Source organism: Falco biarmicus, chromosome 3 (assembly GCF_023638135.1).
Source record: "Falco biarmicus isolate bFalBia1 chromosome 3, bFalBia1.pri, whole genome shotgun sequence".
NCBI classification, from domain to species: Eukaryota; Metazoa; Chordata; class Aves; order Falconiformes; family Falconidae; genus Falco; species Falco biarmicus.
In genome coordinates, this window is record NC_079290.1 from 83017709 (window position 1) to 83030229 (window position 12521).

Genomic DNA, 12521 nt, shown 5'->3' on the forward strand with positions numbered 1-12521 from the left:
GTTTTTCTTTAAATGAACATCCTCATTTTTACATAGTTTCCCTTTTTGAAGTTGAGCATAATTTAAGAGAGGGAAGAATAAAGGAGAATTGCAGCTTGTTTTTCTTGCATCCCTCCCATTTCCATTTCTTGCATTTCCTTAGTTTAGGGAGGAGAGAAAGGCAGAATACCTGTAATGGTCTGCAAAGCCATCTCACAAGTCCTTTTCCAGAGAGCATCTTAGAATCTCTTCATGACATCACCATCTACCCACTGAACAAAATACAGTCTTTTACCTACCTTTTAGTCACCATCCCTCTGTGTTCGTCTAATGTCTCAGTTCAGTACTTGTGCGGAGCCTAGCACAGTGGGGTCCTGGGTCTAGCTTGTAGGCTCCTAGGAGATAAGGAAACATAAAAGACAAGTAATAGGTATTGAAGAGACAGCTCATCAGCAGTTCTCAGACATTTACAGCAGTCATAAAACATCTGTCTCTCAAGACAATAAATTAGAAATGTAAGGCACTGAACCACACAGTGTGAACAAGTATCAAACAGAAAGAGACAGAAAAAAACTCATTCTTTAAAATGACTGGCAGCTTGGGATGAGAATCAGAAAATAGGAGTGTATTTGTCACAGACTTAGAAAAATCCATGGGATATAGAAGTTTGAGAAAAATCCTCACTGTAAAATCTCCCTTGGTGCCCTAACCACCACTAAAATCAAACATGCTTAAAAAGTGAGCTGAAGTCTGTCCCCAAGTGAAATCCATGACAAAATTCAGGTGGGCAAAACTTCAGTATTCTTTCATGTTTCCATAAAACTAAGTTCAAGAGAAAAACAAAGTTACCGTCTGATGTCTCAAAACAATACAAAAGACATTTTTAAGAAAAAGAGACGCATCATTATGAAAACTTCAAGATATTAACCTATTTTGTAGGAACAAAAAAGACAACATAAACGTTCAAAATATCATCTTGCTTTTTCTTTCTTGAATCGAAGAAGATACTGCTAATCAAATGAGTGCTGTCTTTACCGGAAACAGCAAGAGGAATCACACAGCAGTTTCCTGCTCTCAACACTTCAACAAAAAGGTACTTCACTTCAGAAGTTAAAAAAATAAATAAATAATAGTCCATCCAATTTAAGTATTCATTTCTTTGATTGAGAATGTCTATGGCACAGAACAAATACACTAGCAATCAACAGTTCACCCTTGAACCTAATCAGAGACAGGAGGCAAAAAGGAGCCGTAATTCCACTCTGTATACTCATTTCCATAACGTGCCTGTACTAGATGACTGGAAGTGCTTGTGAATTTTTTTCCAGTGTTTTTCTGACCTATGAAAGTCTCAGGAAGTTTTCCAAATGCATAAGCACTACTATATAAAAACATTTTATGGCAAGGAAACATCATATGAGCAAAAGGAACTCTCCAGGTTAGACAACGAAGATCTAGATTTATGTTCACCACGTCAAAATTTCTCATAAACCCCCTGCTCCCTGTCACCAAATACTTCAGACTTTTATCATTTACATATTTTCTTCTAAATTAAGAATTTATATCATATGCACACATACACACCCCTCCATGAAATTCAGTGATGTCAAACTGCTGTAGAAGTTGCCAAGAGATTTAGATAGCATTCTTCATGGTATAGGGATCAATCGAAGCTAAAGGATGGAAGGTCACTACGAATTTCATACTCCAAGGTGGTAGGTGAAGCTCATATCAAGAAGACATTGCATCACCTTTTCTTTGCCTCCTGCTTTTCAGAAAGGCAAGAACAAATTTAAATCTTGGAGGAGGATCAAGTTCTGCTTTTTATATTGCTGTGTACCAGAGAATACCTCAGCGCAACTACCCGCCACCCATGCATGTACTCTGAGACATTCAGTCTGTCAGGTAATTAATTACAGCTGTTACCATGCAGCAAGTTCTACAGACAACTACAAGCAACCCATCTCTAAGATGCAGTGTGCTAGTGATGTATGTGTGCACTCACTACACCAGAATGAGCAATTGAATTATTATCCTTTGAAACATTACAAAGAAAGCTGTATACCTCCATTCTTCTAAACAAACCTTACAGTACTACTGCTTTCTCTATGCACTTCAACACACCCACTGTCCCCTCAACCACTCCTTCCACAATTTGTATTTCTACATAAACATCTTAGATTCTATTTTAGCAACATAAAAGCTTTACCAAGTTTATTTTTACTCTAATCTGAATAGAAACCAGAAAGAAGAGTCTGAACCCACCTTAATGATTTAGGGAAAAGACTCACACACAGAGAAACAAACTTGTAAATCTTGGATTTCTACAGATTCATGTCTTGCTTCCCTTATACCTTTTGACATGGCAACCCTACTGTTCCTGTGACTGTGGCAGCACTCTCATGGGGCACAATACAGTATATGCTGGACTTAGGATAACACCAGAAATTAGCCTGAGTATTCATTTAGTTAAGCTAAAGCTATGCTAACCCAGCCTACACAGCCCACACCAAACCAATCTTATGGAAATTGTAAATTAAGCCACCAAAATCAGCAAATTTCCTGAAAAAAAAAATATTTTTTTTTTTTTGGGGGGGGGGCGCGTGTAATATGCTTTAGTTTGCTTTTGCTTTGGTTTAGCATCATTTGCTGAAGCAAAAAGGCTGCCGTGGATGTGCTCTCGCGTCTGTCTCCTATCCCTTCCTTTCAAAACGACTTCTGAAACTGATGATCAGTTTCAATCTAAACCAAAAACTTTCACAAAAATGGCCAGGCAAACCAAGACACAAACTCACTTTCCAAACAGCTGCTTTTCCCAATCAGTGACAAACACAGGCACACAAGAGGGGAATTCAGTCATGGCGTATTTTATTTGCCCAGAAGCATGTTAATTTAAATGAGCAGGGGAAAAGAACCTTCTGCAAATGGATAAAAATATATACAGATACATACTAGGGGACATTTTCCAGAAATCTTCACTAGATTTAACGATGAACTCTTGGAGTGGCATTTCCCACTGCTGTCAGAATATGGTACTGAAGTCATTGGTGCAACCAAACAGTATGATTAAGTCTGGTGGGGGTGTGAAGAATGCACACGCCGTTAACAGCCTTCGCTGTCAGACAGATATGGGCACTGCTTTCACATCTGTCTAGTATATTTGGAAAGATATTTGGCTATACACTGAATTGAGCAAAGAAATAATCATAGCCTGTCTAGACACCGTGGCGTGTCTGCATGCTGAGACTTCCCGCTTCTGTTGTAGCTGTACGGCACTGTTCAGGCAGCATGCCACAGCAGCAGCCTCACCTCACCCAGTCAGCTGAGAGCTTGCCCGGGCACCTGGGATTTTTATACAGTACCTAATGGCAACCACTGCTCACCTTGCAAGGCAAAAAAAAAAAAGACGCTGAGAGGGATAGGACCACACCTGCTCCATACCTCTCCCCCAGCCAGCCTTAGCTTCTGCTCCACAGAGATCATCACAACCTGAGTTAAGAAAGCTGCTTCAAGTGACTTCTGCTGATGGTGGTGCTGAAGTAGAAGCCTCAGAAGAACCAGAGAGACGGGGTTTTTCCCCCAACTTCAGTTGTGTTTTGGGTTTTTTTTTTTTATCTGTTGTTGCTTTCTGGCAGCAGGAGAGAAAATCATGTCAAAACTGTAAGTGTACCAAAATTGAAAGGGAGAGTGGAAAAAATTATTAAGAAAAAAAAAAAAAGATACAATATCCTCCCTCCTCTTCCCTTCTTTAAAAAAATCCTGCATTATGCAAATGTATCCCACTTTCAGGGATGAATCAAGGATGAATGGTTAGAACAGCTGCTATATGCAAACTTGTGCTCCTACAAAAACTAACATTTCTCCTTATAAAGTATGCTAGCTAATATTATTACTTGTCCTCCCCTTTTAATGCTGAAGAGGTCGTCACATGAGGAAAAAGATCTTATTAGATCCAGCTTATTTGCTGGGCTAAAGAATGGATGTGGAAAGATGGCAATTATTCAGCAAAATCTAGGCATAAGGAAAATGATAGAAATAGGAATACCCTTCTTATAAAGCTGCATTTTATTTATACACTTTTCAAATCATAATATTGAGTAAAGTAAAACCAAAACAAAATAAATGTAGGAGTTTTTAAGGAAAAAAGCAGAATGAACAAAAGGTCAACAATGTCTTTGAGCTTGTCACAGCCGTCACTGTCTGAGACCATGGAACCAGCCCACACAAATGCATCCCAAACAGGCAGACACCCGCAGACATACTGCAGAGCAGCAGCTCTATGTGTGGAGCACTACACCCGCTCCTACACTCCTTCATGTGCTGGGCTGGGAAATAGCCAGGTCTTCACAAATATAGTTACTGGTTCAACTCAGAAATCATATGCAGAGAAAAAAGGAGCAGTACCAGTACTCCCTTAAGCTTCAGCATTGCTCCTGCCCTGCTGAACACAAGCTCCAAGTCATGCAGAGCGATGGATGTACACACACACGTACACACACTCCCACGCGCAAATCACGTAAGCCATAGATCTGACTCATCCCGAGTTTGTCAGGCTTACTTCATAGGCATTGTAAATCCAACATTATCAGACCACGACACGCTCACAGCCACTTAAATAGTAAAATACTATTTACAGTATCACTTTATTCTCCACTAGGCCAAAATAAGAACAAATGTAGAGACTGGAGTGCCAGGATGGGAAACATATTGCTGACAGGAAAGCATAGATTAGAACATGTAAAGTCACCAGTCAGCCAGAGTTCTCTGGTTGAAAATTGTAAAACAGAATGACATAAGGTTTATTTGGTTTCGCAGGGATTTGACTAATAATAGCTCATTTAAAGCCACTGAATTTGCCTGCCTTAGTTGCTTTAACTCCATCTAGGTCAGAGTGACAAGACATGTTAGTGTAAATTTAACCTTTTAACTAACCACCACAGATTTATAGTCCAAGAGCAGGACTTAGTTCTTGCCAAAAACCACCATGATTCCCAAAATAGTAATTTTTAAAGTATAATACATTATTAAGACTGCTGACAGAACAAACAGTATTACTTAGCTTAAAATGGTAGAGAAGGAGAAAAACAGTAATAAAGGAGAAATTATTGTGATCTTGCTCCCACTGAAGTCACGTTTTTCATGAAGACTTCAAAAAGCAAGGAAAACATGGCATTTATCTAACTTTCCTCAAGTTACACAAATGAGTATTTTAATGTAAAATAAATCAGTTCTGATACAACTCTGATCTCCTTGAGTTTGACAGCAAAACTTCTGAAAATAATTATTCTTGAGCTTGACACCATTCATCTTTGTGCTTTTCTGGTCTTTGACTGAAGTCTATAGACATTTCAAGCGCTCTGTTGCCACTAGTGTTTGCTGTCTACATGCCTCCAAACTCTTATATGGTTTCCTGAACCTGAAGTTCATGGGATTGATAATCCAGACAAACTTTTCTAGCTCTAGGATACCGACAAGAGTAGCACCTTTCAGCCAAGTTGTGTTAGAACTGGCAACATGACAGGCTGAGAGTTTCATGATCAGAGAAATCAACTTCATAATGAAAGTCAACAAAGAGAATTATTAAACACTGTAGCATAATATACCCAAGATTTGTGTGTGTGTGTGCATCTACAAGACAAAAAAAAAAAAAATTTTCTAGAATTTTTTGGTGTCCTTAAGATGAAACTCACAGCTGTGTTGTGCTGGTTGTTGGGTTTTGGTTTTGTTTCGGGGGGGGGAGGGAGCGGGGGAAGGCACTAGCATTGCAGGAAGCGTACCACGCAACAATCTTCTTGAGAAATCTCATTTCTTCCCAAAAATGCAACACCATACTGCTTCTACCTCTTCTACAATTTTCACCTGTAAGAAAAGTAGTCTCAGCGTCACTCCACCCACCCTGATAAGAGCAACAGCCCATAGAATAAAATGTTATTACTCTTCTAGAATTCTGACAATTTCACGTCACATACAATTCTCAAATTTAAGCCACACACTTAAAACTGATGTTAGCATGTAAATCTCAAATCTCATTGATCACCATATAAGTTATTCAATATCTATGCCAGTGTAGGAAAAACTAGCAAAACAGTATACCCTGTGATCTATGCATTTAGTCCACATGAAACCACACAGTTACTTCCTTTCTTTCATTAGCTAGTATATGGCTACTTTATTTTCCAAAGGCAGCAAGTAAGCTAAGAAAGATAAAACCAAAACTAGGGTATCACAGAAGATAAATCTTGACCAAAAGCATCTTTAGATTTGTAATCATAAAATATTATGGTTTATCTGGCCTTTTGTAAAAGCCACAAAACCTTTTCAACCTACTTTTTAAAAATCAAGTGAAGCTTAAATGACAGACACCTTTCATAGAAAAGAAAAAAAAAAAAGCCCACAACCCTCAGGAAAACCCTGGGGTTTATTTACCATTGTAAAAGACATTTTCTGTACTGCAGGACACCAGCTGATATATTTTCTGTATCATACTTAATTCAGAGACATCTGTTTGCTAGCAGACCAAGGATGAAGCTTGGGGTTATGAGACCTGGATTATACTTCTTGCTCAGCAATTTATCTGTGGTGTAGCCTTAAGAACCTTGCTCTGTGCCCATTTCACCATTATAAAATGTGAAGATGTCTTATAAGATATACCAGTTTCTTTAAGCAGAACACATTTATTTATATAGCTTGGTGAACTGCACTGTGAAAACTGCAGTTCCAATGAAGAGTGGAACTCCTGAGTACAGTGACAATTTCAGGAAACCTTTATGGTCGCATTCTCTCAGTCAGAGCGCCCAGCTGCCTTCTGGAGAAACAGGACTGAACAGATTCATGTAGGTACTGCAGATGCCAAATAATAATGAAAAGACTAATTCTGAATATTGCAGCTGCTGATAATGCTTATTGCCTAACAATGCAGAAAGTATTACACTCACTATTGCCTACAGCGTGCACTGCTGCAGAGAAAAAAAAAAAAAAAGAAAAGAAGTGATATGTAGTCTGGGAGAATCCAAGAAGATAGTCTGAAGAGGAAAATAACGCGGTGCATATAGCTTGAGGTTATGAGGAAAGTGTCTGCTAATATGCAGCAGGCTCCCATAACTGTGCAGCTGAAGTAATAATACCTTACAAAATGCCATTACAATGTACAGTGTTTAACAACTGTGCCAGTTTTCACTCATGTCAGTTTATTCCACAAGCTGGCTTATCCACTTTGTTAGTGTAAATGGTCCAAAATAATTTAAAGAAATCATATCCACTGCATTTTAAAGCTAGGAGACCATATTAAATCCTGGGTAAGTCTATTAATTTCAATTGTGATGTATCAGGGAAAAAAAATACATCCAATTTTCCAAATGGGGGGGGAGCATTCTTCAGCTCTGTGTGTGTGTGTGTCTGTGTGTGTGTTTGTGGGATACAGGTGGTGCAACATATCAACAGGCTTAAGACAATTTAGGTTCCAGGATGTACTAATGTACAGGCCAAATGTACTGAAATTATTTATGCTATAAGAATAAGAGAGAGAATTAACAAGGCATTTTTAATTACAGTGCTTTCATATTCTGCCTCAGTTTTATTTTGGCTTAGATTGTTCCCCTTCAGTGATGGATGCTTTCCCTTCTTCCATCTCAGCATGCATGAGAGAAAGACAAAACTTAACATATCCATCATCAGAGCCAGAACACAAAGCACCATCTATGTGGTACTGTAAATTGCAAACAGATAGATGCTCCCTTCTTTCCCCAGCAAGCTTCTTAGCTATTCTACTCTTCAGCATGAAGGAGAAAAACATCCAGCTGTGGAGGTTTTTTTTCCTAGGTAGCCGTAAAGATAGCAATAATACAGTGGTTGTGATCTGAACATATTCCAAGGCTCGTCTAAAATATTCTTACCCAGGGCCAAATGATTACCCCAATAGCAGTGAAAGCATTCAGTGCTTTGGCATTCTTCTAGCATCTTATCCCTCCCTTTGCCACCCAACATGCATGCACACTCCCATCTCCCTGGCTGCTCCCAGTCCTGAAACAAACATAGATGCCTCAGGCAAAGCAAAGATACAGAGGTAAACACTTTAGTCCTGGACATCATCCCAGAAAGGACACACATATTAATTTCCAAGCTGCTCCTCAACAGATTTTTTTTTTTCCTTGTGTTCAGTACTAACAAAATTAAGGAAGCCGAAGAATTTAATGTACAAGTAGGATCCCTGTCAAGAATTTCATTACAACACTTAGTTCATCATAAACTGTTATTAAAAGCAAATATCTACTGTAGCCTGCTGTGCACTAGACTTAAATAACAAAGCAGGCACCAGATTCCAGAATTGCTCTGCATTATGCCCACTGCTAACTACCTGTCTCAGCCCTCCTTGCCCTCCTCCAGTATCTCCGATCTTCACAGAGTGTATACTTAATTTCAAGTGGCATATTATGTTCACCTTTTTTTTTTTTTTTTTTTTTGAGGGTAAACCGCTAAATAGAGCATGAAGTACATGATTCTGCACTTGCCACACTGACATCCTACATGTTCACCTCAGGCAGCAGAAAAAAAGAATACCTGGATCTGATTTTGCTTCTGTATTTCAAATCTGCTTGAGATACCTATTTCATGTGAAAACATAATATATAAAAGAGCAAACAGTTTTGGTAGCTGGTGCTGGGGAAAATCTGGAGTTTTTTCACTCAGGCAGTTGGGGAGAATTTACCCAGAAAAGTGTGCAGAGACATCAAGCCCGCTACCCTGAGGGGCCTTTATTTAAACACAGTATTAAATTCAGTATCTGGTATTGGTTCTCATTTTCTTTGACAATTCACCAAGCAAAACTTAAAATGTAGATGTTAATTCACAACTTAATAGAATGAATCAGTAATACATACAGAACTAACTGCAGCAAACTGCCCAATAAACAGGAAACTCCTATTAGAAATGCCTTTAGAAACATTCAACAACCTGAATTGTGACACGGAAGATTTTGCTTGCTAGGACAGGATGGGAGGATGCCATGTCCTGTCTGCAAGCACTTCTATGATTCTGCTGTTTCTGATAATTTATAATTATATAAGAAGAAAAAGACATTTGATTTAGAACTTCTGCACTAGAGCAAATCCCTAAAATTTTCCTAGATCAAGTGCAGGAAATAAATAGCACAAACAAGGAAAAGAAAGAACTAAGATACACCCAGACTTGATATGGAAATCCTGATGTTAGGACTGGAACTCCCTTCAGAAGTACAAACAAGACTGCTGGAAAAGTTGCTACGTTCCAAAGTTCTCATTCTCCTTCAAAGGTAAGAGAACTTGGAACAATGCAACAAAGCAAAGAGAAACATGCACCGAGATAAACTTTGCCTAAGATAAGGTTCAAACTCTACCACTGACTAAATATAAACACTTGGTGCCCTTGCTGCATTTGCCAGTGCTTTTACCCATCCCACTTCTTAACTTATTCTCTAACTTTCTATCCCAAGGTCTGAATACTTTCAAAACAAATTAATTTAGCACTCACATTACATTATGCTGGAGGCAGTATTGATACATAGACACTGTAAATGAAAATTAGACCACACAGAAGGGTATATTAAATTATCCTAGATAAAAACAATATTAAAATGGGATTTAAACATAATAACATTAAAGTAATAGGGTAAAAAAATACATATAATTTTGCAAATAATTGTAGTATTTTAATATTATTATTGCAGATGAGATGAAACAGGACAAAAATGTGAAAAATCAGGAAATGTGAAAGCATATTTAAACTCCCAGGCCACTTCAAATGTCTGCCTCACTGATGCTGTGCCTTAAATGTGCATATAAATATTGGCTATAGCTCCAAATCAGATGCAGCTGCATTTTCAGAACATTTCAAGTTTCTCCCCCTGCCACCCCCTCTTTTGCTTGTACCCACACATTTCTATGCAGATACCTTCAGATGGTTCCTCTAGTGAGTAATGAGTTCCTCTAACAGTCAAGATTCAAGTCAGACTTAACTTTGTTGCATCTGGAGAACTTGGACTTTGAGAAACTATATACACCCCATCCCAGTTACTCAAAATCAGGCTCCGAATACTAAAAATTTTCTTCATACAACTTTAACTTATGTCACATTCCCTCCTTATTCCCCCCAAAATCCTCTTAAGGACGTGGTTCAGATTCAGCAATATTTGGAAGAAAATTTTCCCCACCAACTTCCATAAAGAGACCTTTCATGCTCTTTTACATACTACTACTGGGAAATACTGGGGGAAGAAAGGAGAAAGGTTTCTCTATTCCCTTACTGGAACATGCTCTTCCCCATGGGAGACCTATGGGCCTCATACTTTGTGCTTAAAGTCTCAAAGTAGGTAGAGCAAAGAGACAATCAGGCAGTCAGCATGGCTGGGGACACCGAGTTGGCCAGTTCCGGAGGCAGAGACCAAACAGAGCAGGGAAAATAAATACAAGCGCTCTATTTTTATGTACATCTTCTTATGGCAAGCTGGTGATATATCTCAGAGTGGTTAGAATGGAGCTTATAGGCACAAAACACAAAGCAGAAGCTATACTCCTGTGGATCTGTGTTTCCCTATCCCCTATCCACTAAATGGCTGCTCAGAAAAATACTAACAATGAAAGACAGCAATAAACACTTCTTGACACACTGGTTTTAGGTATACAGGCTGCCTTCCTTTTTTACAGAGCATAAAGATCATCATCTTTTATATTGGGTCATCAAAAAACACCTCATTTTTATATATAACATTAATGGGAAAGTACTTCATAGCCTGTACATGCAAAAGCAGATCCCATTTGGGAGGCATGCATTAAGGCAGCGAGAAGAGGAGAAAATCCTGATTCAATAACTGAAGCAAATCAAAACTAATATTGAAATGGAAAGGATAAGGCAAATCATCAAGTGGGAGGTTAATAAACTCAGCACCAAGTATCTTGTCCTTGTTTACACATACTTACATACTTAAAACTGCAACAAGAGAGTGCTATTTGCTGTTCCCTGACAATGTCCCAATTCATGTTTCATTTCTGTATCTCTTGAAACATCCGTAAATCAGAAGAGTCATTACAGACAACCGGTTACTTAAAAATTTGATGGGTAGGTCATATGCACTATAGTTCCCCCCCCCCCTCCTTTTTTTTTTAAAAAAATATGCTAGAATTTACTACAGTTTCTAACAGAGGATATATTACTGGGATTCAATACATTTATTGCTTTTTCAGGTTCAGAGATTTGCCTTAAGTTTGTAAATTAAAAACAGCTTTCTCAAGAAAAGCTGAAGTTAGTAAGTGAAAGCTAAAGAAGAAAGTTACAGTCATCAAAATACTTCCTCTATAGCCTACGGAGTGACACCTTTAGAAATGTCAAAGTCTTTTGACAGCATTATGGCAAAATTAATAAGCTCATTTTCCAGGCATCTCATCTGTACAACAGAATGTAATGTTAATAAAAGCAAATATTCTGCTCAACAGCACTTCTCTTCTAACTCCCAAAAGCGCATAGTAGAAATCTTGTGGGGAAACTTGTATAAAAACCCAAGTTAGTTGCCCACCTAGTACTGTTGTGTACGTTAGATACTGCACAAGGACACAGTCTATTTCTTCAGGCATCTTCTCCCATTCTGCATTAGCTTGTTTTCCATTAAACAGATTATGCCAGAGTTTTATTAATGATCTTTTACTTGCCTCTGTGCATCTGTGATTCAAGGAAAAGAAAAGATGGGAAAAGGCAGAAAAATAATCTAAGTCTCCCACCCCTTTATTAGAAGACACTGTACAGAAATTGCCTTAGAAGGAATATCATCTTAATTCACACCAGCATAACCAAGAGGAGTAGTTTTTGTTTTCTTTCTATTTATTTTTACAGACACACTACTTCCGATGTGTGGTCCACCTCCTTAGAAAAAAACAAATTAGTTAAGGATGCCAGAGCTGTCCCCTCGATGGCAAAGGAACAAGGAGAGATGGAGAGTAGCAACTGTGGTAAGAATTCCATTCAGGTCACTATAAGCATTCCCACCGGTCTCCACAAAACACCAAACAAACAAGACTGGAATCCAGTCAACTCCAGCTTCAATCTTTCAATACCTATAATTACTCCGAAAGGACTAATGAGGAAGGCAGTTCTCCATCTCATAAGAAATGCTGACAAACAATCAGAAAGCAAGACACTTGGTATGGTGCAGGAGACAAAGCTCTCCCTTAAAATACTGGGAGAGATAGTGAGGGAAGTGGATTTTTAATGAATCAAACATTTCCAATAATTTTCTCCTACAGCAGAAAAGCATTCATCTGCTCTGTCTTTCTTCTCAGACAGTCCTATTTTTAAACCATCTGTTTCATAAAATGGGTCTATTTATATATTACAAAACGCAGTAAGGCCCTCTGAAACAAAAGGGACATGAGACAAAGAATTGGGAAGAACTATCTGGCACGTAAGAACAGCTCTGGATGGATTTTTACAATTTGCTCTGTTCAGAAAAGTTACATCATTTCATTCCTTCCCTACTGATCAGAATGGGGTTCCAGACTTAGCCAAGGCAGACTTATATG

General features: G+C 38.4%; 1 protein-coding gene across 5 annotated transcripts in view; it reads right to left on the reverse strand.

Moving 5' to 3' along the window:
• The window catches only part of SEMA5A (semaphorin 5A), a 350205-nt gene that overhangs the window by 261488 nt on the left and 76196 nt on the right, over positions 1 to 12521 (reverse strand). For all 5 annotated transcript variants that reach the window (XM_056332052.1, XM_056332048.1, XM_056332050.1 and 2 more), the window contains exon 2: positions 279 to 374. The gene's annotated coding sequence lies outside the window, so the exon portion shown is untranslated. The remainder of the gene's footprint in view (positions 1 to 278; positions 375 to 12521) is intronic.